A 27,281-nucleotide genomic window follows, 5' to 3' on the forward strand; every position below is an offset into this window, starting at 1 on the left:
CATTAAAAACTACAATTGGTAGCGCAAAAAATAAGCCCTCATATGGGTCTGTACGTGCAAAGTTGAAAGCGTTATGATTTTTAGAAGGTGACGAGGAAAAAACAAAAATGTAAAAAATGAAAAACCCCACGTCCTGATAGGGGTACTCCGGCACTTAGACATCTTATCCCCTATCCAAAGGAGCATGTTCGCTCAGGGTCTGATTACCGGCGACCACGGGGCAGGCGGCGTGTGACGTCACGCCTCCGCCCCCGTGTGACATCACGCTCCGCCCCTCAATGCAAGCCTATGGGAGGGGGCGTGCATGAGGGGATAAGATGTCTAAGTGCTGGAGTACCCCTTTAAGGGGTTATACTACACACCTTTATGTAGCATTCTGTGCAATAAACCAGGAATCAGCAGCTACTGGTAAGGTATTAATTCCCTGTCTGAAAAATAAATGCATTAATAAGAGCAAGGTAATGTTCACACTATGGATTCTGCTGCATGAACCTAAACATTGGTGTGAATTGCAGCGGCAGAAATTGATCTGCTGAAAGAAGATGTTCATTCAGCAAACTCTGCAAGCAGAATCCCTTTGTTTAGAAGAAAAGCGAAAGCACATTTGTCCTGTGACTTTCACTGTTTAAACACATAGTGATACCTTCGTAATATAAATATGCTGTGAATCAGTTCACTGGTGCACCACTTTCGGGATGGACCACTCCCGTCTCCTTCTTTGGCCCCACCAGACCACCAAGCCTGAGCGGCGTCATAGTAGTAAAGCCAAGTGACAGTCCCACCGCGACCCATCGAATGCATGAGATCTCACACCCACCTTGGTATCAAGTCACTGCTGAAGTCACTCGGGTTCGGTGGTCAGACATTGTTTACAGGGGGAGACAGAAGTGGTCTGACACTGAGAGAAAAAAACTAAAGTGCAAAAAGGGGTTAACTTTTATTCAATTGTTTACTTGTAAGCATTTTAAAAGAAATTGAGGGGGGTCATCCAGTATCCTCATTCCAGAGCGTTTCTGTGGGGTCCCAGTGGTCAGCACCCATCAATCAGCATTTAGACAGAGAACAACTATATGAGATAAGAATAACCATGTGAGAAATTGCCTAAGATGTGAAAATATAATACATTTTAAAGATAACCATTACTTACCCGTTAAATCTTCTGTTGTTCCAGTGCTGTTCTAGTGCTTCCTGATAGTCCTACAGTGATGACATCACATACATCATTGACCTGACTGCTACAGTCAATCCCTGGCCTAGGTGTTTCTCTGTCGCACATGCCATTGGTTGGCTACAGAGGTCATTTGACTGATGTACACAATGTTGTCCCTGCAGGATCAGCAGGTACAGTGGGGGCAAAAAAGTATTTAGTCAGCCACCAATTGTGCAAGTTCTCCCACTTAAAAAGATGAGAGAGACAGAATGAGAAAAAAATATTACAAAATCACTGTCTGATTTTTAAAGAATTTATTTTCAAATTATGGTGGAAAATAAGTATTTGGTCACCTACAAACAAGCAAGATTTTTGGCTCTCACAGACCTGTTACTTCTTCTTTAAGAATCTCCTCTGTCCTCCACTTGTTACCTGTATTAATGGCACCTGTTTTTTATCAGTATAAAAGACACCTGTCCACAACCTCAAACAGTCACACTCCAAACTCCACTATGGCCAAGACCAAAGAGCTGTCGAAGGACACCAGAAACAAAATTGTAGACCTGCACCAGGCTGGGAAGAGTGAAGCTGCAATAGGCAAGTAGCTTGGTGTGAAGAAAAATCCCAGAACCACACCAGGGGGCCTAGTGAATGACCTGCAGAGAGCTGGGACCAAAGTAACATAGGCTACCATCAGTAACACGCTACGCCACCAAGGACTCAAATCATGCAGTGTCAGACGTGTCCCCCTGCTTAAGCCAGTACATGTCTGGGCCTGTCTGAAGTTTTCTACAGAACATTTGGATGATCAAGAAGAGTATTGGGAGTATGTCAAATGGTCAGATGGAACCAAAGTAGAACTTTTTGGTAAAAACTCAACTCGTCATGTTAAGAGGAGAAAGAATACTGAGTTGCATTCAAAGAACACCATACCTAATGTAAAGCATGGGGGTGGAAACATCATGCTTTGGGGCCGTTTTTCTGCAAAAGGACCAGGACGACTTATCCATGTAAAGGAAAGATTGAATTGAGCCATGTATCATGAGATTTTGAATGAAAACCTCCTTCCATCAGCAAGGGCATTGAAGATGAAAAGTGGCTAGATCTTTCAGCATGACAATGATCCCAAACACACCGCCTGTGCAACGAACGAGTGGCTTTGTAAGAAGCATTTCAAGGTCCTGGAGTGGCCTAGCCAGTCTCCAGATCTCAACCCCATAGAAAACCTTTGGAGGGAGTTGAAAGTCTGTGTTGCCCAGGGACAGCCCCAAAATATCACTGCACTAGAGGAGATCTGCATGGAAGAATGGGCCAAAATACCAGCAACAGTGTGTGAAAACCTTGTGAAGACTTACAGAAAATGTTTGACCTCTGTCATTGCCAACAAAGGGTATATAACAAAGTATTGAGATGAACTTTTGTTATTGACCAAATACTTATTTTCCCACCATAATTTGCTAATAAATTCTTTAAAAATCAGACAATGTGGTTTTATGGATTTTTTTTTAACATTATGGGCCTCATTTACTAAGCCAAAACCGACCAGTTTTTGTCAGGTTTATTTTGGCGCAGAGTGTCTGCGACATGTCTGTGACAGTGTGCGACAGGAAAATCTGAAAAACCCGACAATGCGACAATGCACTGTGAAAAGTTGAAAAATGGGTGTGGTCTGTCGCAAAGTGGGGGTAGTAGGCCCAAAAATGGGCGTGGTTTCACAACCCAACTGATTTTCAATTGAATTTACTGAAAATCCTGTGGATAAATGGCTGGAAATTTCCACCTAGAAAAAGCTGGCTAGAAAAATCTGTGATCCCAATAGTAAATTGGAGGTGGAATCCTGCAAGTCACATTTCCCACTAGTAAAAACCTGACAATCTTAGTAAATGATGCCCTATGTCTCTCATATTTGAGGTTTACCTATGATGAAAATTACAGGCCTCTTGCATCTTTTTAAGTGGGAGAACTTACACAATTGGTGGCTGACTAAATACTTGTAAATACCCACTGTAACTTTGGAGCAGTCAGGAATTTATCAGGTGAGGTTTTTTTTTAATAAGATTTTCTGCTCTTGCTCGGTTTTCTTATAATCCTAGAAAACCTCTTTATGTTTTATTACCTTAGAGTCTACATATTTTACTCTAAGGTGCATTACACTGCTTCCTATTCTAGTGAGGCCCCTTGAAGTTGGTGCTAGATTTTAGGGCTATTCTCTTTGTATCTATATAATACAGTAATCTCTATGCAGAGGTCCACCATAGACTGTAATCTGGCTATATATATATATATATATATATATATATATATATATATATATATATATATAAACCCATGATACACTCTAAAGCCCTAAGCTTACTGCTTCATTAGGCTTAATCATTTTTACAACTGGCTTGAGATATAAGAAATAAAGAGAAAAGCTTCTGCTGGACACACTGGGCGCCACCTTTCTCAAGAGGAAATTGTTGCCAACTAAAGATCGTGGCATCCAGTGTTAAACCTTTCAAGAGGTCAATATAATGGAGCTCAAGAGGCTTAAAGGGGTACTCCACTGGAAGACATGTTTTTTAATCAACTGGTGCCAAAAAGTTAAACAGATTTGTAAATTACTTCTATTTAAAAAATCTTTCCAGTAGTTATCAGGTGCTGTATGCTCCACAGGAAGTTCTTTTCTTTTTTAATTTTCTTTCTGTCTGACCACAGTGCTCTCTGCTGACACCTCTGTCCATGTACAGAGCAGGATAGGTTTGCTATGGGGATTTGCTCCTACTCTGGACAGTTCATGTCATGGACAAAGGTGTCAGCAGAGAGCACTGTGGTCAGACTAGAAAGGAAATTCAAAAAGAGAAGAACTTCCTGTGGTGCATGCAGCAGCTGATAAGTACTGGAAGGATTAAGATTTTTAAATAGAAGTAATTTACAAATCTGTTTAACTTTCTGACACCAGTTGATTTAAAAGAAAAATGTTTCCAGTGGAGTACCCCTTTAACAGTAAACTAAAGTGCCGAGAGGGAACACATGCAAACATAAGCATCATCAAGACCTATATTATAAAAATAACTAGTATTGTAAGGACTTAACCTGTGCTCAGAGAAAGGACCCCCACCGATCATAACGCCATGAAAGATCCTAAAGACATAATGTCACTTTATGAGATGGGATCACCTTTTTACCTGTTCCTTTTGAAGTACGTTTACATGCAGTGTTACATAAAATACTAATAGTACATCATAGTTCTGTCAAATGATCAACTTAAATCTTTATACCCTGAAACCAAAATTTTCCATCTAGATGTAGATGTGCATCCGGTTGACGCAAGCTGTCATCTCCCGGGTACAGCACTGTGTGGCCCTGCTTCTTAACAACAGGACGCGGAGCCTGAATTCATTAGTGAATGACAATGTTTGTCACTTGTAATGAGCAGGGAGCAGCCTCAGCCGCTGTGTAGTGGAGCCAGATAAACACGGTAAAGATGACGGGTGCCACATCTGCTGGAAGCAAACGCAACCACATATCAAGTTGCTGACAACTGTTGTTCAAGCTTTGCCTTATGGATGTGCAACACATTATCATAATAAGTCAACTATTTAAAGATCATTTCTGGAAGTAGGCATCTTATTGTGTAAATCCTCACCTACTTTCTTTTTGACAACCTCTCAGAGCTTCAGAGCCACAGTATAGATGATAAGTGTCTAATTGCTGGGGGTCCCACCCTTAGGTTCCCCACTGATCACAAGTATAGGGGTCTTGTGTTTCTTCTTTGGAGTGGCAGTCAAGCATATTCACTGCTGTTCCATTCAAAGACTTTGGGACTGATGAATATTACTGAGTGCTGTACTGCGATGGCTTCCTTAGTCCCCCAGTGCTGAATAGAGCACCAGGGCACATGCTTGACAGGTATTCCATTTAAAGGGGTTGTCCAGTGAAAATGACTTTATCCCTTATTCACAGGATAGGAGTTAAAGGGGTACTCCGGCCCTAAGACATCTTATCCCCTATCCAAAGGATAGGGGATAAGATGTCTGATCGCGGGGGTCCTGTAGCTGGGGACCCCCGCAATCTTTCATTCCGCACCCACCTGTCACGCCTTGCACCCTCAATACAAGTCCATGGGAGGGGGCACGACAACGCGATAATACATCTTAACCCCTTATCCTAGGGGATAAGATGTCTTAGGGCCGGAGTACCTCTTTAAGTATCTGATCGCAGCAGGGGTCCTACTACTAGGGCCCTCCCCCCGCCCCCCCCCCCCCCCCCCCCCCACGATCACCAGAATGGGCCTGTCTCACAGAGAGAGCACAGGCTGATCTCCTTATCTGAAGGTCCTGGGGAAAAGGGGATAAGATTATTTTCACCAGAAAAAAGGGGACACAAGTCTCAATCAGACATGTATCGCCTATCCTGTAAGTAGTCGATAAATGCATATTGTTAAAATATCCTTCAAGTTAGATAAAAATAAAATGTTGAGCTGCAGGAAGGTTAGGTCATGCTCTCACAACATTTTCAGTACATAACTGAACATGGATAAGGCTACATTCACACTGCAGGTTGTCTCCGGCAGTGTGAAGGCCGTTATTTAAGGATCGAGAAAAGCCGGACAAAAAAAATAGCGCTTGCAGCGTCTTTTTCTCCAGCTTTTCTCTCCAAAAATAACGGCCCCCGACGCACCCCATTGACTATAATGGGGTCTATCGGGATCTGTTATTGGCCGTTATGACCCGTCAAAATTGTGGCAAACTGCAAAAAAAGGAGGGAATTTGCCGGTCGTATTAGACGGTCATACCAGCAGTGTGAAAGGGGCCTTAGTGACAGACTTAAATAATGCACTGGAGCGCCAGGGCATGGATCAGCCCTGTTGAATGGGGCTACTGTTTTTGCACCAGAATTTGCGCCAGAAATTGAAAAAACCCAACTAACTCTTCATTTTACTAAGAAAACCCAAAAAAGGGGCATGGTCGTCAGGAAAAGGGGGTGTGATTGCCAAAAAGGGGCATGTTCCCGACATTTTCACAAAAAAACAACATATTTACAAAGGTTTCCACAGAAAATGTGGTGGATTTGAGCTGAGGAAAACCCGACAGATCAGAGCATGTGTAGAAAAAAAATAGAAAATAAGAAAAGTGGAAAATGTAGGGAAACCTTAGTATAAAAAAAAATTGTAGGGAATTAAAACCCACAAAGAAACCTACACAACACTCTTAGTAAATCAGGGCCAATGTGTCAGACTGGTCCACCAATGTATGAGAGGAACTCAGATTGTGGCACAATGGTCTTTGAATCCAAAAGTTTTTTCAAGCTCCAGCAGGAGACAATTCACATGAATTGCACTTGTTGGTCAGGTCTATTAGAGTCACTACGCATTTACATGTTACTCTGGCTGAATTTGCAGCTATAGTGTATTCAAGAGGTTGTCATTAGTGTAAAACATTTAGGGACACCCTGTCCAGAGCAAGTATGAGGGCTCTGCAAGTTCTTTTGATGAGGGAGAGGATGAGGTCTAGCTATGATCCAGGTGGAGTACACAGGACTCACACATACAGAATCATTTAAACAATTCATGGCTTATACTGGCAACAATTGCAAAAAGAATAATGGTAACAGTTAGGCTGCTGTCTCTTTAACTCGCAGCCACTTAGCTAGGTCAGATATTGCTAGACCACAATCATTTGGTTAGAGCAATGCACTTTAGAGCCAATTTGTCACCAGTTTTTTAGTAGTAAAACCAGTGACAAATTTGCTTTAAAGGAAATCTGTGATCAGTGTCACCTGCACTAACCTGCACTAAAACGGCCATCACGCCCCCTCCCATAGACTTGCATAGCGGGGGCAGGGTGGGGCAGAGCGTGACGTCACACGGGGGCAGAGTCGTGATGTCACAATACTCCGGCCCCGTGGTCGGCACCTGGCAGTTTGTGAGCTGGCAGCGGGCGTGCCCCCGCGGTCAGACATCTTATCCCCCTATCCTTTGGATAGGGGATAAGATGTCTTAGGGCCGGAGTACCCCTTTAATTATAGAAAGAAGATTAATCTAAACTGTAGCTACTTTAAGTATTCTTATATTAAATTCTCCACAATTTTGGCCCTCACAGTATGTGCACAGATATGCCAAATTCTTCTGCCAAAATGTTTCCAATGCTAGGATCTACATGATAAAAGGGGTACTCCGGATCTAAGACATCTTATCCTCTATCCAAAGGATAGGGGATAAGATGTCTGATTGCGTTGTCACGCCCCCTCCCATAGAGGGGGCGGGGCGTGATGTCACAAGGGGGCAGAGTCGTCAGGTCACAAAACTCCAGCCCTGGGGTCTTGAGTCTTCAGACACGGAGTGAACATCGCTCTGTGCAGCTGCCACAGGTGGGTGTCTGCATGAGAGATTGCGGGGGGTCCCAAGCGGTGGGACCCCCGCGATCAGACATCTTATCCGCTATCCTTCAGATAGGGGATACGATGTCTTCGGGCCGGAGTAGTGACTGAAGAGAGACTGTTTGTTTTGAACATTGTGTATACTAGGTATAATCTTCATGTAACCGTGGATTCAGCCCACAGACATTACAGAAGAACTACGTTATCCTCCCCAGACAAGGGATACATCATTTCTCGCCATGTTGAGAATCACCATGAAAGACAAGGATTAAACTGAACATTCCTCTGCGAGCCGTGTAATTGAATTAACAATTAAAACATGGAAAAAAAAGTAGATGCTTACGGGAATTCTTCACAATCATAAGTCATACAAAGATTTTATCCAAATTTGTAAACATTTTATAATATCGATTCTAAATGGTTTCTAAAATTCAAAAAGTCAAATAAAATGTTCACGTCATGAAAGCATTGCTGATGGACTCCACAGTGACCTCTACCAAACACCTCCATGCCTTTCAATGGGTGGGAAACGAGACTTCAGATGGATAACAAAAACCTAAAAGGACAAAGCAGGCCTTCTGTATGTTATTGCCGCTCCTACCACCCTACATACATAAAATGTATGCATTACACAATGAGGGAGATTCATCAAAACCTGTGTAGAGGAAAAGTTGCCCATAGCAACCAATCAGATAGCTCCTTTTATATTTCAGAGGCCTTGTTAAAAATACAAACAAAACAAAATCTAATTGGTTGCTATGGGCAACTGGTCAACTTTTCTTCTCCTCTAGTTTTGATAAATCTCCCCCAATATTTTTTCAATTTCTTGAAGTTTGTTCGCTTTCCTTTCACTGGAAAACAATAAGACCAGGCTAATTCTTGGTGGAAATATTAGGTAACTTTATCTATTACGGTGGGTTCGCACCACGTTTTTCAAGCATTTTTCCCGTATACACTTTCATTACAGAAAACTTATGGAACCGTATTGAAAACCGTATACATAGACAAACAATTGAAAACCGTATGCACCCGAATACATCCGGTTGCGTATGGTTTTCTTGCAATACGTATTTTTCCCATACTCAAATCCGTGGTTGACCACGGTTTTGTCTCCGGGTTAAAAACCGTATTGCAACTGCATACATTTTTCTAACATGGACGTCAATGGGAAATGCACACGTATACGGTTCCATATGGGAAACAGTATACGGTTTTTACTTAACCCATGCGCATTTGCATCCTAAAGTTAAAATTAATTTACTTTAAATAACATTGTATGCTTTTTTTTTTTTTTTTTTTTTATAAAAAGGGATGGAACCGAATGCATTTTTAAAAACAGTATTTGGTTTAGAAACACATACGGTTTACTTTTTCCCATACGTTCCATATGTTTTTTTGTCATACAGTTTTCTTTAGAAAAATTGATTGAAAACAGTATGGCAAAAACATGGTGTGAACCCAGCCTTAGCTAGAGCCAAAGCCCACATTACTGGCATCCATAAAACACAATCCTTTCCATAAGTATTATTAGTGATATTTTATGTACATACAGTGCCTTGCAAAAGTATTCTCCCCCCTTGACTTTTTTTTTCCGGATTTGGTACATTACAGCCTTAAAGGGGTACTCCGGTGCTAACACATCTTATCCCCTATCCAAAGGATAGGGGATAAGATGCCTGATCGTGGGAGTCCCGCAGCTGGGGACACCCGCGGTCATGCACGCGGCACCCCGTTAGTAATCAGTCCCCGGAGCGTGTTCACTCCGGGTCTGATTAAGGTCGACCGCAGAGCCGGCGGCATGTGATGTCATGCCCCCGTGTGACGTCACGCTCCACCCCTCAATGCAAGCCTACGAGAGGGGGCGTGATGGCTATCACACCCCCTCCCGTAGGCTTGCATTGAGGGGCGGAGCGTGACGTCACACGGGGGCGGGGCCTTGACGTCACATGCCGCCGGCTTTGCGGTCGACCTTAATCAGACCCGGAGCGAACACGCTCCGGGGACTGCTTACTAACGGGGTGCCGCGTGCATGATCGCGGGCGTCCCCAGCTGCGGGACTCCCGCGATCAGGCATCTTATCCCCTATCTTTTGGATAGGGGATAAGATGTGTAAGCACCGGAGTACCCCTTTAAGTACAATGTTTTGTTAATCTGAATTTTATGTGATGGATCAGAACACAATAGTAAGTTGGTGAAGTGAAATGAGAAAAATATATAGGAATACAATAAGCCGTACACTACATAGAGTTGGGCTTTATGGCGAGTGGCCAGAAGAAAGCCATTACTTTTAGCTGAAAACAAAAAGGCACGTTTTGAGTTTGCAAAAAGGCATGTGGGAGACTCCCAAAATGTATGGAGGAAGGTGCTCTGGTCTAAGGAGACTAAAATTGAACTTTTCGGCCATCAAAGGGAACGCTATGTCTGGGGCAAACCAACACATCACATCACCCAAAGAACAACATCTTTTCAGAATACCCAAAGAATACCATGTTTTTCAGCAGCCGGGACTGGGAAACTGGTCAGAGTTGAGGGAAAGATGGATGGTGCTAAATACAGGGATATTCTTGAGCAAAACCTGTACCACTCTGTGACTGATTTGAGGCTAGGACGGAGGTTCACCTTCCAGCAGGAAAATGACCCCAAACACACTGCTAAAGCAACACTTGAGTGGTTTAAAGGAAAACAGTCACCCTTTTACCCGCACTATAACTCGATACACCGGGTTACAGTGCGGTTGAACAGGAGACCGATGCGGGGTCTCGGACTGCTTTACCTACCTGCAGTCCAGAGCCCCGATCCCCCGAAAGTCCCTCTCTTCCAGCGCTGACTTGCGCTTTGAGGCGGGCCCGCCTGATAGATTTAAATATTCATAAGCGCTGGTCACGTGAGCGCTTGTGCCTACTGATCGCTCATGTGATCAGTGCTTATGAATATTTAAATCTAGCCGGTGGGCCCGCCTCAAAGTGCAAGTCAGTGCTGGAAGAGGGGGACTTTCGGGGGATCGGCGCTCCGGACTGCAGGTAGGTATAGCAGTGTATTGAGTTATGGTGCAGGTAAATGGGTGACTCTTTTCTTTAAGGGTAAACATGTAAATGTGTTGGAATGGCCTAGTCAAAGCCCAGATCTCAAGCCAATCGAAAATCTGTGGTCAGACTTAAAGATTGCTGTTCACAAGCGCAAACCATCCAACTTGAAGGAGCTGGAGCAGTTTGGGCCCAAATTCCAGTGGTAAGATGTGGCAGCTCATACAGACTGATCCAAAGCGACTGGAAGCTGTAATTGCCACAAAAGGTGGCTCTACAAAGTATTGACTTTAGGGGGGTGAATAGTTGTGCACATTGACCTTTTCTGTTATTTTGTCCTATTTGTTGTTTGCTTCACAATAAATAAATAAAAAAAAACATCTTCAGAGTTGTGGGTATGTTCTGTAAATTACAGTCATGGCTGTAAATGTTGGCACCCCTGACATTTTTCAAGAAAATGAAGTATTTCTCCCAGAAAAGGATTGCAGTAACACATGTTTTGCTATACACATGTTTATTCCCTTTGTGTGTATTGGAACTAAACCAAAAAAGGGAAGAAAAAAAGCAAATTGGATATAATGTCACACCAAACTCCAAAAATAGGATGGACAAAATTATTAGCACCCTTTAAAAATTTTGGAAAAGTAAGATTTTTCAAGCATGTGGTGCTCCTTTAAACTCACCTGGGGCAAGTAACAGGTGTGGGCAATAAAAAAAAAAAAATCACACCTGAAAGCAGATAAAAAGGAGAGAAGTTCACTTAGTCTTTGTATTATTTGTCTGTGTGTGCCAAACTAAGCATGGACAACAGAAAGAGAAGAGAACTGAGACTTGAGAACCAAAATTGTGGAAAAATATCAACAATCTCAAGGTTACAAGTCCATCTCCAGAGATCTAGATTTGCCTTTGTCCACAGTGGACTTAGGTGGGGCTTATGGCCTGTCTCCCTCCTCCCATTGTATGTGTATAACCACACTGGAGTTGACCTGGGAGCAGTCTATGAGTCTGATCTAATGCTGCTGTAATTGCCCACTGGCCCCTGGTATTGCCCATACGGCACAGGTATGTCTTAGGTTAGGTAAGTGTTAGGTCACTTGAGAAACCTCGGCGTGGTGTGCGGGCTCAGGTATGTCCTTCATCTAATGATATACTAGCTAATGTCTCAATTTTACATCAGTTTTGAGGGTTAGCCAATGTCCCTGTACATCTACCACAGTTATGCACCAACATTCCGATTTATATTATTCCTAATGTCCAACATTCGCACCTATTCATCTGGTGTAGGATGTCATTATTGTGTTTGTGGTTTGTTGCAGGCATCCTCCATTGTATGCATATATATGCTGGTGATTGCCCTTAGCAACGGACCACAAGTGCAGGATCTGCCCCCCATTAAAAATGCATATCGACATTTGGGGCCACACCTTTGTATTTGTCCACAGTGCGCAACATTATCAAGAAGTTTGCAACCCATGACACTGTAGCTAATCTCCCTGGGCGTGGATGGAAGAGAAAAATTTATGAAAGGTGTCAACGCAGGATAGTCCGGATGGTGGATAAGCAGCCCCACACAAGTTCCACAGTTATTCAAGCTGTCCTGCAGGCTCAGGGAGCATAAGTGTCAGCGTGATCTATCTGTCGACATTTAAATTAAATTAAATGCTATGGCAGGAGACCCAGGATGACCCCACTGCTGACACAGAGACATAAAAAAGCAAGCCAAAATCCCTCTGGGAAAATGTCTTGTGGACAGATGAGACCAAGATAGAGCTTTTTGGTAAAGCACATCATTATACCGTTTACCGTAAACCGAATGAGTCCTACAAAGAAAAGAACACAGTACCTACAGTGAAATATGGTGGAGGTTCAATTATGTTTTGGGGTTGTTTTGCTGCCTCTGGCACTGGGTGCCTTGAATGTGTGCAACAATGGAAATTTTTGCACCACTGGTGCAGATAGATGGGAATTAAAAGCGCTGTCCACAACCAAGGAAAGTATTTCTTTTTTCTTTAGTTCTTTATTAAAACATGTAACGCGTTTCAAGGATGCTCCGTCCTCTTCCTCAGACATGTTGTAAGTTAAAAATGTCGCCAATATATATATATATATATATATATATATATATATATATATATATATATATATATATATATATATATTAGTGACCGGAAATGACGTTACAATAGATTTGCATATACATGACATCATAGATTAATTTGCATAATAATATTAAAAACATTATAAGAACATATATGAATCCTTTCACTTGTATTCGGAAAACTATTTTATCTGCATAGTATCTTTATGTGCTTGTTTTTTCAATCGTCTCATTCAAACCATTTGGCCACAATGAGTTTAAAGAAAAAATCCAAAACGATTCCCTATTTATCAGTCTTTGGAAACGATCTGGTTGGTCAAAGGGGATACTCTCCAAAATACAAAGTTTCATACAAGTGTGGTCACTGTTATGGAGAGATGTGATATGTCTAGAGACACTATGCAGCGTAAAGTTCTTTTTAATATTGTGCCTGTGTTTATTCATGCGGGCGCGTACATGCTGAACTGTACGACCCACATATTGGAGACCGCACATGCATGTCAAAAGGTAAATAACGAACATGGATGAGCAATCCAATTTTTCTTTTAGCATAAAAATTTCTCCAGTGGAGAAGGACGTGACTGAGATGCAGGGGGGAGTATCAATCCCTCACAGCATAAACATCGTTTTTTGCCACAGCAAAAGGTACCGGTGGTTAGGGATTTAGTTGTACATATTATATTTTTATTATTTTTATTAAAATTTTTCAATTTACTAGGGGCTAAATGATTGCGTAATATTTTAGCTCTCCTAAATGTTAATAACGGACGTTTTGGGAGTAATGTGTTTAAAATGGGATCTTTCATGGCTATGGGCCAGTATTTACTCATAATTGTTCTTATTTGTTTTATGCTGTTGTTATAAGTTGTAATGAAATTAAATTTTGGTACACTGTCTTCCTTTTTATAGTTTATTCCATTATAATTTATTAGTTCTGACTGTTGTAATTCATTTGCTTTTTTATATGCATTACTTAGTATTTTTTGGGGGTATTTTTTCTCCCTAAAACGTGTATAAAGTATTCTGGACTGTTCTTTATAATCTTCTGGGAAGGTGCAATTTTTATTTATCCTCCTATATTGGCCATAAGGAATATTTGTGAGCCGTTTAGGGTAATGGCAACTATCAAATCCCAAAAAACTATTTACATCCACAGTTTTAAAGTGGGTTTTAGTGCATATACTGTATTTTGGTCAGGACCTTTAAAAATCTCTAAATCGTGGAAACAAAGGAAAAATTCATAGTAAATACTAAGCCCCAGTCATTTTTGTTTAAAAACTCTAAAAACATCTGTGCATTTTCATGTGTACCCTTCCAAAGAATAAATAAGTTATCTAAAAATCTTTTAAAATATAAGATACTGCCATCTAAAAACCAGGGGGACTGTGCGATGGACACACTCTCGAACAGACCCATGTATAAATTTGCATAACTTGGTGCAAAACGTGTGTCCATCGCACAGTATATTTTGGACTGATAAATAGGGAATTGTTTTGGATTTTTTCTTTAAACTCATTTATGGACATTTATCAACGGGTTTAGTCAGGTTTTCTTTACTATAATTGTTGCAAAATTGTCGCAACTGCGACTACGCGATTTTTCGTGCAACATTTTGACTGGAAAGCGAGAAAAGCAAGTTTTCCTAAAATTTACTATGTAGTAATAATTTTAAAATGGAGTACGGGTAGTCAGGTATTTATTAACTGCGACAGTCGCAACTGCGCAAAAAAAAGTCGCAACAGCGTTAAAAATTGACTAAATTTACTCCAGCTCAAACATGGAGCAGAAAAAGCTACCACCAAAGTAAAAAAGGAAAAATTGCTTACGTGAAAGAAAATTATCAACAGGCTGAAAGCAGTTGATAAATACGTCGCACATAAGCAAAAAAGAAGGAAGGAAAAAATTACTAAAAAAAAGAATACATAAGCAAACATTGATAAATGTCCCTCATTGTGGCCAAATGGTTTGAATGAGACAATTGAAAAAACAAGCACATAAAGATACTAAGCAGATAAAATAGTTTTCCGAATACAAGTGAAAGGATTCATATATGTTCTCATAATGTTTTTAATATTTCTATGCAAATTAATCTATGATGTCATGTATATGCAAATTTATTGTAACATCATTTCCGGTCACTAATATATATATTGGCGACATTTTTAACTTACAACATGTCTGAGGAAGAGGATGGAGCATCCTTGAAATGTGTTGCATGTTTTAATAAAGAACTAAAGAAAAAAGAAATACTTTCCTTGGTTGTGGACAGCGCTGTTCATTCCCATCTATCTGCACCAGTGGTGCAAAAATTTCCATTGTTCCTATTCCCACGCTGTTCAGTGAATCCGTTCATTCCAGGATCCACACAACCAGCCGAGAGGGATTAAACCTTTATACTGATACGAGCGTTGTGCCTCCATTCAGCACAACTGAATCCAGTGAGTCCTCCCAAAAATTGGGGCCCGTCACAGTGAGCGCTTTATTGTCTTTTCTTCTCCTTTTCAATGTGTGCAAGGCATCATGAAATCTGAGGATTACCAACGAATTTTGGGTCACAATGTACAGCCCAGTGTCAGAAAGCTGGGTTTGCGTCCGAGATCTTGGGTCTTCCTGCAGGACAATGACCCCAAAGAAAGTGCTGGAGAGTTCTGAAGTGGCCAGCAATGAGTCCAGATCTAAATCCCATTGAACACATGTGGAGAGATCATAATATTGCTGTTGGGAAAAGGCGCCTTCCAATAAGAGAAACCTGGAGCAGTTTGCAAAGGAAGACTGGTCCAACATTCCGGCTGAGAGGTGTAAGACGCTTATTGATGGTTATAGGAAGCGACTGATTTCAGTTATTTTTTTCCCAAGGGTGTGCAACCAAATATTAAGTTAAGGGTGCCAATAATTTTGTTCAGCCCGTTTTTTGGAGTTTGGTGTGACATTATGTCAAATTAGCTTTTTTCCTCCTTTTTTGGTTTAGTTCCAATACACACAAAGGGAATAAACATGTGTATAGCAAAAAATGTGTTACTGAAATCCTTTTCTGTGAGAAATACTTCATTTTCTTGAAAAATTTCAGGGGTGCCAACATTTACGGCCATGACTGTAAATGATCTAAATCTTCAAACAATCCATGTTAATTCCAGGTTGTAAGGCACACAAAAAAAATGAAAAAAGTCAAGGGGTGAATACTTTTGCAAGGCACGGTATATTATTATATAAACATTTCCCTATTACACTCCACATCACTAACTCCAGCTTTATTGTACCCTTATTCCCTTGTACATTCTAGTCAGTGAAAGTCAGACCCAAAGGACTGGTCTGTCATACAGAGCAGTGAAGGAGTTTGTAATGCAAATCCATAAATCACATATCATTGTCTAAGATCTGACATTATCAAGGTGTACCTGAGTGTATTTACACCAATATCTTCCAAGAACATCATGATATATTATTTAAAGGGGTGAACTTCATATTCTCCATTGCAGGAACTGTATCCTCTGCAGTAACTAGTTACCTGACATTTTAAATGGACATTTGAGGGACTGCATAGAAGTTTATTTTATTATTGCTATATACGCTGAACAAGCACTACATTATTAAAGGGGTACTCAGCCCACAGACATCTTATCCCCTTTACAAAAGATAGGGAATAAGATGTCTGATCGCGGAGGTCCCACCGCTGGAACCCCCTGCAACCTCCGTGCAGCCCCCTCCATTCATGTCTATGGGAGGGGGTATGACATCACCCCAGCATTCTAAACATCTTGTTTAGAATTCCGGGTGCTGCACAGAGATCGTGGGGGTCCCCAGCGGCGGGACCCCTGGGATTAGACATCTTATCCCATATCCTTTGGATAAGTGATAAGATGTCTGAGGACAGAGTACCCCTTTAACAGCTGGCGCCTGATATCTTGTGACCAATAACACAATACTATGTGGTAGATACCCTACAAACAGCTCTCGGATAACATATTGACTGTACAGAAGACAGCATTTGCCAGTGAGGATAAATATTTGCGTGTCTTTGACTGTGGGCAGATTGTTGGAGCCTGGTTGTGCCAGTCTTACTGAAACAGCTGCACCTGCTTGAATTTCCTGATCCATGGTAAGATTGGGCGAACCGTGGACAGTCATCTGACAAATGAACACAGAGGTAGGTGTGGTTGATCCAATTGACCCAGCAGTACAACAACAAGTAAGTAGGGCACATTTCAGCAATAACCATGCAAGGTCCCAAGGTACGTTTACTGGGGTTTAATAGCCAAACGATGACAAGACTGCCCCTGATGACCCTGTTTCATAGCAAACAACATGGGCCAAGGAAAGATGTCAATGGACACACAATAGAAGTCCTGTTTCCTACTAAACCATACAGATGGTAGGGTCCCCATCTAGTGTAAACAGCACAAAGCTGTATTTTCCATGGGTGCACTGTAACATTTGGTGGTGGTGTCATGGTCTGTGGAGCATTTCCCCTCATACCCTAGGACCTTTGGTCATCATACCACAATCTTTGAATGGTAAACACTATTGGAACATGTTAACTGACCGTTTGCACCAATGTCATCAACCATAGTGCCAATGATTAATAGGACAGTGCTCCATGTCATCAGGCTTGGATTACCAGGGACAATAAGTTCTCCATGCTGCCCTTAAATTCACTGAATTGTAACCTGTTTGAACATGTTTAGTATTTGCTGAAAGGAGGAAGCTTTTGTCCTCATATGCTGTCCTCAAATCCTGACCACAAATCCCCTCCTCATACTCCTTCCTCATATTCCGTCCTCATATCCCGACCTCATATCCCTTCTGCATATCCCAACCGCACATTCCTTCCTCACATCCAGTTCTCATATCCCGTACTCATATCCCTTCTGCATATCCCAACCGCATATCCCGTCCTCACATTCCTTCCTCACATCCGGTTCTCATATCCTGTACTCATATCCCTTCTGCATACCCTGTATTCATATCCCGTCCTCACATTCCTTCCTCACATCAAGTTCTCATATCCCGTACTCATATCCCGTTCTCACATTCCATCCTCATATCCCGACCTCATATCCTGTCCCCATATCTGACCTCATATCAAAACCTCATATCCCGTCCTCATATCAGAACCTCATATCCCATCTTCAAATCCTGTCCCAATATCCCATCCCAATATCCTGTCCTCATATCTAATCCCCATTTGTAATCCTTATATCCCATCCCCAGGTGGGGGTGAGTTGTGATGAAGATATTGTAAATTGATAATAAAAGGGTGTGGCTTAAAGGGTGGGCGTGTTTTTGTGAGATGAGGTAAGAAATGCATGGAGGGTGTGGCTTGCCAGCCGGACTGACACATTCACCAGAGAGATGCAGAGCGGAGCTTGTGGAGTAAGGTACTGGAAGTTCCAAAACCTCATCCTTCACATAAGGGAGTAGGTTAGGGTTAAATTAACTATAGTGGACATATAAGTAACATGTGACCAAGTATTATCAAAATATCTCCAGGCGTTTGGAAGTTATGCAGTAACATATATTTCCCATAGACTTGTATGGGACTTTAACCCCTTCAGGACGGAGCCCATTTTGGCCTTAAGGACCGGAGCGTTTTTTGCACATCTGACCACTGTCACTTTAAACATTAATAACTCTGGAATGCTTTTAGTTATCATTCTGATTCCGAGATTGTTTTTTCGTGACATATTCTACTTTAACATAGTGGTAAACTTTTGTCGATACTTGCATCCTTTCTTGGTGAAAAATCCGTAAATTTGATGAAAAATTTTAAAATTTAGCATTTTTCTAACTTTGAAGCTCTCTACTTGTAAGGAAAATGGATATTACGAATAAATTTTTTTTTGGTTCACATATACAATATGTCTACTTTATGTTTGCATCATAAAATTGTTGTGTTTTTACTTTTGGAAGACACCAGAGGGCTTCAACAATCAGCAGCAATTTTCCGATTTTTCACAAAATTTTCAAACTCAGTATTTTTCAGGGACCAGTTCAGGTTTGAAGTGGATTTGAAGGGTCTTCATATTAGAAATACCCCATAAATGACCCCATTATAAAAACTACACCCCCCAAAGTATTCAAAATGACATTCAGTCAGCGTTTTAACCCTTTAGGTGTTTCACACGAATAGCAGCAAAGTGAAGGAGAAAATTCACAATCTTCATTTTTTATACTCACATGTTCTTGTAGACCCAATTTTTGAATTTTTACAAGGGACAAAATTTTTACTTGTATTTGTAGCCCAATTTCTCTCGAGTAAGCACATACCTCATATGTCTATGTAAAGTGTTCGGCGGGCGCAGTAGAGGGCTCAGAAGGGAAGGAGCGACAAGGGGATTTTGGAGAGTACGTTTTTCTGAAATGGTTTTTGGGGGGCATGTTACCTTTAGGAAGCCCTTATGGTGCCAGAACAGCAAAAAAAAACCACATGGCATCCCATTTTGGAAACTAGACCCTTCGGGGAATGTAACATGGGATAAAGTGAACCTTAATACCCCACAGGTGTTTCACGACTTTTGCAAATGTAAAAAAAAAAAAAAAAATTTTACCTAAAATGCTAGTTTTCCCCAAAAAAATTTCTTTTTAAAAAGGGTAATAGCAGAAAATACCCCTAAAAATTTGAAGCCCAATTTCTCCCGATTCAGAAAACACCCCATATGGGGGTGAAAAGTGCTCTGCTGGCGCACTACAGGTCTCGGAAGAGAAGGAGTCACATTTGGCTTTTTGAACGCAAATTTTTCTCTGGGGGCATGCCGCATTTAGGAAGCCCCTATGGTGCCAGAACAGCAAAAAAAAAAACACATGGCATACCATTTTGGAAACTAGACCCCTTGGGGAACGTAACAAGGGGTTAAGTGAACCTTTATACCCCACAGGTGTTTCACGACTTTTGCATATGTAAAAAAAAAAATTTTTTTAACCTAAAATGCTTGGTTTCCCAAAAAATTTACATTTTTAAAAAGGGTAATAGCAGAAAATACCCCCCAAAATTTGAAGCCCAATTTCTCCCGAGTACGGCGATACCCCATATGTGACCCTTAACTGTTGCCTTGAAATACGACAGGGCTCCAAAGTGAGAGCGCCATGCGCATTTGAGGCCTCAATTAGGGACTTGCATAGGGGTGGACATAGGGGTATTCTACGCCAGTGATTCCCAAACAGGGTGCCTCCAGCTGTTGCAAAACTCCCAGCATGCCTGGACAGTCAACGGCTGTCCGACAATACTGGGAGTTGTTTTGCAACAGCTGGAGGCTCCGTTCTGGAAACAGTGGCGTACCAGACGTTTTTCATTTTTATTGGGGAGGGGAGGGGGGCTGTGTAGGGGTATGTGTATATGTAGTGTTTTTTTACTTTTTATTTTATTTTTTGTGTTAGTGTAGTGTTTTTAGGGTACAGTCACACGGGCGGGGGGTTCACAGTAGTTTCTCGCTGGCAATTTGAGCTGCAGCAGAAAGTTTGCGGCAGCTCAAATTTGCAGCCAGATACTTACTGTAATCCTCCGCCCATGTGAGTGTACCCTGTACGTTCACATTGGGGGGGGGGACATCCAGCTGTTGCATAACTACAACTCCCAGCATGCCCGTTGGCTGTCGGTGACTGCTGAGAGTTGCAGTTTTGCAACAACTGTAGGCACACTGGTTATGTATCACTGAGTTTGTGACCTAACTCAGTGTTTCACAACCAGTGTGCCTCCAGCTGTTGCAAAACTACAACTCCCAGCATGTACGGTGCATGGTGTACGGTGACTGCTGAGAGTTGTAGTTTGCAACAGCTGGAGGCACAACGGTCGTGAAACACTGAGTTAGGTAAAAAAAAACTCTGAGTTTCACAACCAGTGTGCCTTCAGCTGTTGCAAAACTACAACTCTCAGCAGTCACCGACAGCCAACGGGCATGCTGGGAGTTGTAGTTATGCAACCAGCAGATGCACCACTACAACTCCCAGCATGCACTTTAGCTGTTTGTGCAAGCTGGGAGTTGTAGTTAGACAACAGCTGAAGGTACACTTTTCCATAGAAAGAATGTGCCTCCAGCTGTTGCAAAACCATAAGTCCCAGCATGCCCATAAGGGAATGCTGGGAGTTGTGGTGGTCTGCCTCCTGCTGTTGCATAACTACAGCTCCCAGCATGCCCTTTTTGCCTGCTGGGAGCTGTTGCTAAGCAACAGCAGGAGGCTGTCATTCACCTCCAACGATCCAGACGCTGCAGGTCAGTCCCTCGTCGTCTCCGCCGCCGCAGCTGCTCCTGGGGCCCCGATCCCAACAGGGGCGCCGGGGATCGGGGTCCCCAGCACCCGGGGTGCACGTCCCGCACCCGCTCACGTCCTCCAGAAGAGGGGCGGAGCGGGTGCGGGAGTGACACCCGCAGCAGGCGCCCTGATTGGTCGGCCGGTAATCCGGCCGACGAATCAGGGCGATCGTGAGGTGGCACCAGTGCCACCTCACCCCTGCAGGCTCTGGCTGTTGGGGGCCATCAGAGACGGCCCCGAACAGCCAGTAATTCCGGGTCACCGGGTCACTGGAGACCCGATTGACCCGGAATCGCCGCAGATCGCTGGACTGAATTGTCCAGCGATCTGCGGCGATCGCCGACATGGGGGGGCATAATGACCCCCCTGGGCGATATGCCGGGATGCCTGCTGAACGATTTCAGCAGGCATCCGGCTCCGGTCCCCAACCGGCTAGCGGTGGGGGCCGGAATTCCCACGGGCGTATGGATACGCCCTCGGTCCTTAAGGACTCGGGATTCAGGGCGTATCCATACGCCCTATGTCCTGAAGAGGTTAAACAAAAACCCCGACCCTGGCAAATAGGGGTGGGTAATAGTTAAATTACCTATCCTATGTTTGTTGTTTACATATAAGTAACATGTACCAAGCTTCACGTTAATATCTATACATACATACACACATGCATACACACATACATACAAACACATACATACACACATGCACACACACACACATACATACACACATGCATTCATACACAAATACATACACACATACACACACGCATATTGACAGACATTTATCAAGCGATTTAGTTAATTTTTTTTTACTAAAAATGTCGTACAAATGTCCTTACTGTAAGGACATGCTGGGAGTTGTAGTTGTGCGGCAGGGGGCAGGTGACAGGCTTGTCACCCGCCCCCCTACAACTCCCAGCATGCCCTTACAGTGGGGATATGCTGGGAGTTGTAGTCATCTGGTGCGGGAGATTGTTCCCCCCCCCCCCCACAATACAACTCCCAGCATATCCTTACTGTAAGGGCATGCTGGGAGTTGTAGTCATGGGCGGGTGACAATAAATGTATTAACCTATTTTTCTTTTTTTTTATTTCTCATTTCAGATCCGTGTATCCTGTGGACTACTTCGGATTCGGTGGACTGCTTCAATGACCAGCATTTATTTTTATCTGTTTAATGTTAATAAAATGGTTAACGAGGGCTTGTGGGGGAGTGTTTTTTGGAATAAATTTTTTTGCAACGTGTTGTGTTTTTTTTTTATTTACTTGACAGGCTTAGTAGTGGAAGCCGTCTTATAGACGGAGTCCATTAGTAAGCTGGGGCTTAGCGTTAGCCACAAAAACAGCTAGCGCTAACCCCCAATTATTACCCCGGCACCCACCACCACAGGGGTGCCGGGAAGAGCCGGTACCAACAGGCCCGGAGCGTCAAATATGGCCTTCTTGGGCCTAGGCGGTAACAGGCTGGCGTTATTTAGGCTGGGGAGGGCCAGTAACAATGGTCCTCTCCCACCCTGGTAATGTCAGGCTGTTGCTGCTTGGTTGGTATTTGGCTAAAAATAAAAATAGGGGGGACCCAATGCGTTTCTTTTTTAAAATAATTAATTATTTATGCAAAAAAAAAAGAAAAGATTCTCCCTATTGTTATTTTTAGCCAAATACCAACCAAGCAGCAACAGCCTGACATTACCTGGGTGGGCGAGGACCATTGTTACTTGCCCTCCCCAGCCTAAATAACGCCAGCCTGTTACCGCCTATGCCCAGGAGCGCCATATTTGACGCTCCAGGCCTATTGGTACCGGCTCCTCGTGGCCCCCCCCTGTGGTGGTGGGTATCGGGGTAATAATTGGGGGTTAGCGCTAGCTGTCTTGGGGGCTAACGTTAAGCCCCGGCTTAGTAATGGACTCTGTCTATAATACAGCTTCCAATACTAAGCCTGTCAAGTAAATAAAAAACAACACGTTTAAAAAAAATGTTATTCCAAAAAAACACTCCCCCAAAAGTCCTCATTAACCATTTTATTAACATTAAACCAAAAAAATGCTGATCACTGTACTCCCCTGAATCTAAAGTAATCCACAAGATACACATCTGAAATGAGAAGAAAAAAAATGAGTTTAGGGGGAAAAAAGCGGTAAGAAATGTAAAAAAAAAAAAACATATATATATCACATTTTTTTCAAAGCTTCAAATTTGTGTTCTGAAGTCATTTATTGGTTTTTGCTTATGTGTGCTAAAAAAATGGTATTCAAAAGTGATTTATTGGTTTTTGCTTATGTAAGCCAAATTTATCAACCCACCATGATAGTATAATAAATGTGTCACACATAAGCAAAACCAAAAGCAAGAAAAAAATGCCTACAGAACTTGCTTACCAAAACAACGATGATAAATGTTCCCCATTGAGTTATATATATATAGAGAGAGAGAGAGAGAGAGAGAGAGAGAGAGAGAGAGAGAGAGAGAGAGAGAGAGAGATACTTTGGTAGCAAGCAAGAGTCTTTTTGGGCTGGCAGCCACAAGGGGTGCAAGTACTGGCATAAAACTTAGAGCTTAGTGCTTTAGCAAACACCAAAGCGGGGAAACAATTTAGGAATGACATGTGGTTTAAAAAAGATGGAATTCCGAGTTAAAGGGGTACTCCAGAAAAAAGCAGTTTTCAAATCAAATGGAGACAGACAGTTACATAGATTTGCAAATTACTTCTATTTAAAAAGGATCTGACACCCTTTTCATCCAATATACTGGGTTATAATGTGGGTGAACAGCTTTACAAAGAGGAGTCACTTACTTAAATCCGTTAAGTATATGCAGAGTTCTGGCGCTGTAAACTCCCTGCTGCGTACAGAAAAACGTATCCCTATCCAAAGGATAAGGAATATGTTTTAGATCGCAGGGAACGGGGCGTGTCGAGCCCTGGACGAAACAGCGGCCGACACCCCCCCTCCATGTATCTCTATGGGGGAGCCTAAGATAGGGGATATGTTTTTTTCTGCATGATATATCTCCTTTAAGACCAGCATGTAGAAAGCCATTGTAACGCTGGGTTTATTAACCCCTTAAGGGCATCGCCTATTTTGGCCATGAGGACACAACCAGTTTTCATTTTCATGTTTTCCATCAACAAACCAATATAAGGACTTGTTGTTTGCAACCAGTTGAACTTTGTAATCACACTTTTTATTCTTTCATAAAATGTACAAAGTATCCCAATTTTGCAACTTTTAGGGGGTTTTGTTTTTAAGCAGTGCATTTTACCTGCAAACTTGACATGTTTTCTCTATTCTGTGGGTTAATACAATTAAAACAATACCCATCTTTACATACTTTTCTATTATTATTATTGTACTGCTTTTAAAAAAAAGTTTAACTTATAAATTATTTTGTTTAAAAAAGTATGCCAACAAATGCCCTCTTCTGACCCCTATAACTTTCTTATTAATCCATATATATTTATATTTATATATATATATATATATATATATATATATATATATATACAGCCTTCAGACAACCACCCAACTTATTAATCCATATTAATTTATAAATATATATATATATATATATATATATATATATATATATATAGCCTTCAGACAACCACCCAACTTAAAACAAAAGCTGGTCAATAGGAAACTACCCACAGACACATCAGATACAGACAATAGGACCAACCCCTGCACCAAACTGCACTGTAAACTCTGTCAACACATCTGCACAAATTGTGATGCCTCCCACAACAACAAGACATACAACATCAAGGGACAATACTCTAGTCTACATGATACAATGCACCAAGTGTGACCTGGGATGTTACATTGGTGAGACCAGTCAGCCACTCAATAAAAGGATGAACCTCCACAGATCGTCCATCAACAACCATAGAGAAAAGGACTATTGCACCCCAGTTATACACCATTTCACCCAAACAGGTCACTCCCTACAGGACCTCAAAATCAAGATCCTGAAAGGAAACTTCAAGAACACCCAGGAAAGAAAGACATTTGAAGCCAAAATGATAGTTCTTTATGACTCCAAGAACAGAGGACTTAATGTGGATTTAAGCTTCTTATCCCATTATCAAAATTTCCTATAACCTTTGCTAAACTGTCTTCCCTCTCCCTGCTCTAACACCATTACACCCCTGCTCCCCCTCCCCTGTCTAAGTCTTATCTTCAGTCTATGGCTCTGTAGTATAATTGTCCTTTCTCCTCTGTCCAGTGTAACCACCATTCTCACCTCTGCTCTCCAGCCCCCCCCTCATCCTTATCTGTATCTATTGTCCTATAGCTATACAATTTATGGCCCAACTTAATGTCCATTCTCCACATATGTTGTTTTAACTAGGGATTGACCGATATCGTTTTTTTAGGGCCGATACCGATAATCGGTGCAGGTTAGGGCCGATAGCCGATAGCTTATACCGATATTCCGGTATAAGTTATCGGCTATTTAACCCCCCGCGACACCGCTGCAGATCATTGATTTAAAGCGGGCACTTTAATTCAATGATCTGCAGTGGCTTTTGCGGGGCCATAGGCCGCCACCGCCACCACCAGCTTCTCTCCCCTACCTGTCAGGGTGGTCCGGGCCATCCATCCATCGTTCCTGTAGTGACCGGGGGTGTTCCGGGTGGAGGGTGGTCCGGTCCGGGCTGTCCTTCTTCTCCGGCGGTCATCTTCTCCACTCCGGGCAGGCTCCGGCCTAGTACGCTGCATAGACGCCGCTGCGCAGTGACGCCCGTGCGCAGCGACGCTTCTGACGTCACGGCGTAGCGGCGTCTATGCAGCGTACTAGGCCGGAGCCTGCCCGGAGTGGAGAAGAAGACCGTGGGAGAAGAAGGACAGCCCGGACCGGACCACCCTCCACCCGGAACACCCCCGGACACTACAGGAACGATGGATGGATGGCCCGGACCACCCCCATTACGGGTAAGTTTAATTTTTTTATTGACTCGGAGGGTGGGGGAGGGGCCCGACCGGTATAGCGGTATGGGAAAAAATCCATACCGGTATACCGCCTAGCATCACGGTGGGGGGTGCGACGCGGTGCGGTGGGTCGGGGGTGCGGTGCGGCGGGTCGAGGGGGTGGCGGTCGCGGTGCGGTGGGGGCGGTGCGGGGGGCGGGGCATTATCGGCTTATCGGCAAGATAATTGCCGATACCGATAATGCCCAAAATCGTGATTATCGGCCGATAATATCGGCCATACCGATAATCGGTCGATCCCTAGTTTTAACCCCTGCATATTTTGTGAGATAGAACCTGTGTTTTCTCCTTGTGAGCTCAGAAATGCTTATGACTTGATAAAGGGAGCAATCCCGAAAGCTTGTCTCTACAAAATCTTGTTAGTTTAATAAAAAAGGTATTACAAGATACTGCAACTACCAATGATTTTGCTTTTTGCATCACTGGACTAATACGGCTACTCCTAACTACTCATATATATATATATATATATATATGTATATATATATATATATATATATATACATATATATAGGGCTCATTATTTGCGCCATAATCTGTAATTTTTATTGGTACCACTTTTGCATATATGTAACTCTTTGGTCCCTTTTTATTCTATTTCTTCTGGCATGTGATGTGGTAGACAAAATCAGCAACTTCAGGCTTTTATTTTGGTATTTTTTTACGTTTATGCCCGTTCACTGTTTGAGATCATTAACATTATTATTTTAATAGTTCAGACATTTCTGCATGCGACAATACCAAACATGCTTATTTATTTTACCTTTTTTTTAGTTAAATGGGAAAATATTTTATTGGGGAGGGGCTTATTCCCTTAAAAAAATAAAAGTAAAAAAAATAAAACAAACTCCCCCCCCCTTTTTTAAGTCCACACAGGGAACTATTTGTAGCAAATTGATTGCTTTTACTATTTAGTGCTGTACATTGGCATAGCTCTGATCAGTGTAATCTGTGATCCATTTGCATAGTCTGCCAGGAGGCACAGACCATACAGATGGATCCCAAAAGAGTTCCCCAATCTCTTTAGATACTTTAGATGCTGTGATTAGTATTAATCATGGCATCTGAAGGGTTAATGACGGACCTGAGCCTGCTAACTGCAGCCGACAAGTTCTGATCACCGCGTTGCTGTTGGCAAAGTATCAGGGCACAGTGACGTGCATGGACATTGCGTGTCCTCGAGTTAGAGGAGTTGTCCAACAAAAACTAACTTATCCAATAACCAAAGGCTAGGGGATAAGAGGATGATGGTGGGGGGAAATTCGACCGCTGGGACCCCCGTAATCTCCAGAACGAGACAGTGTTGGACCTTCTGCGATCAGCTACTAATCCCCTAGACTGTGGATAGTTTTCACTCGACAACCCCTTTAATCCTTTTTTCTGTGAAATCATTGTGTTTATTTTCTCTGTACTGTGA

The 27,281-nt window shown here is 42.4% G+C and overlaps 1 long non-coding RNA gene across 1 annotated transcript in view; it reads right to left on the reverse strand.

Annotated features, from left to right (window-relative positions):
• Positions 1 to 863: 863 nt before the first annotated feature.
• Positions 864 to 27,281, reverse strand: part of LOC130276804 (uncharacterized) — a 45,483-nt gene continuing 19,065 nt past the window's right edge. Inside the window, exons 2-4 of the long non-coding RNA XR_008845250.1 lie at positions 4,229 to 4,276; positions 1,148 to 1,197; positions 864 to 1,066 (exon numbers count right to left, since the gene is read on the reverse strand). This is a non-coding gene — a long non-coding RNA (uncharacterized LOC130276804). The remainder of the gene's footprint in view (positions 1,067 to 1,147; positions 1,198 to 4,228; positions 4,277 to 27,281) is intronic.

Source organism: Hyla sarda, chromosome 6 (assembly GCF_029499605.1).
Source record: "Hyla sarda isolate aHylSar1 chromosome 6, aHylSar1.hap1, whole genome shotgun sequence".
In the NCBI taxonomy this organism is placed as follows: Eukaryota; Metazoa; Chordata; class Amphibia; order Anura; family Hylidae; genus Hyla; species Hyla sarda.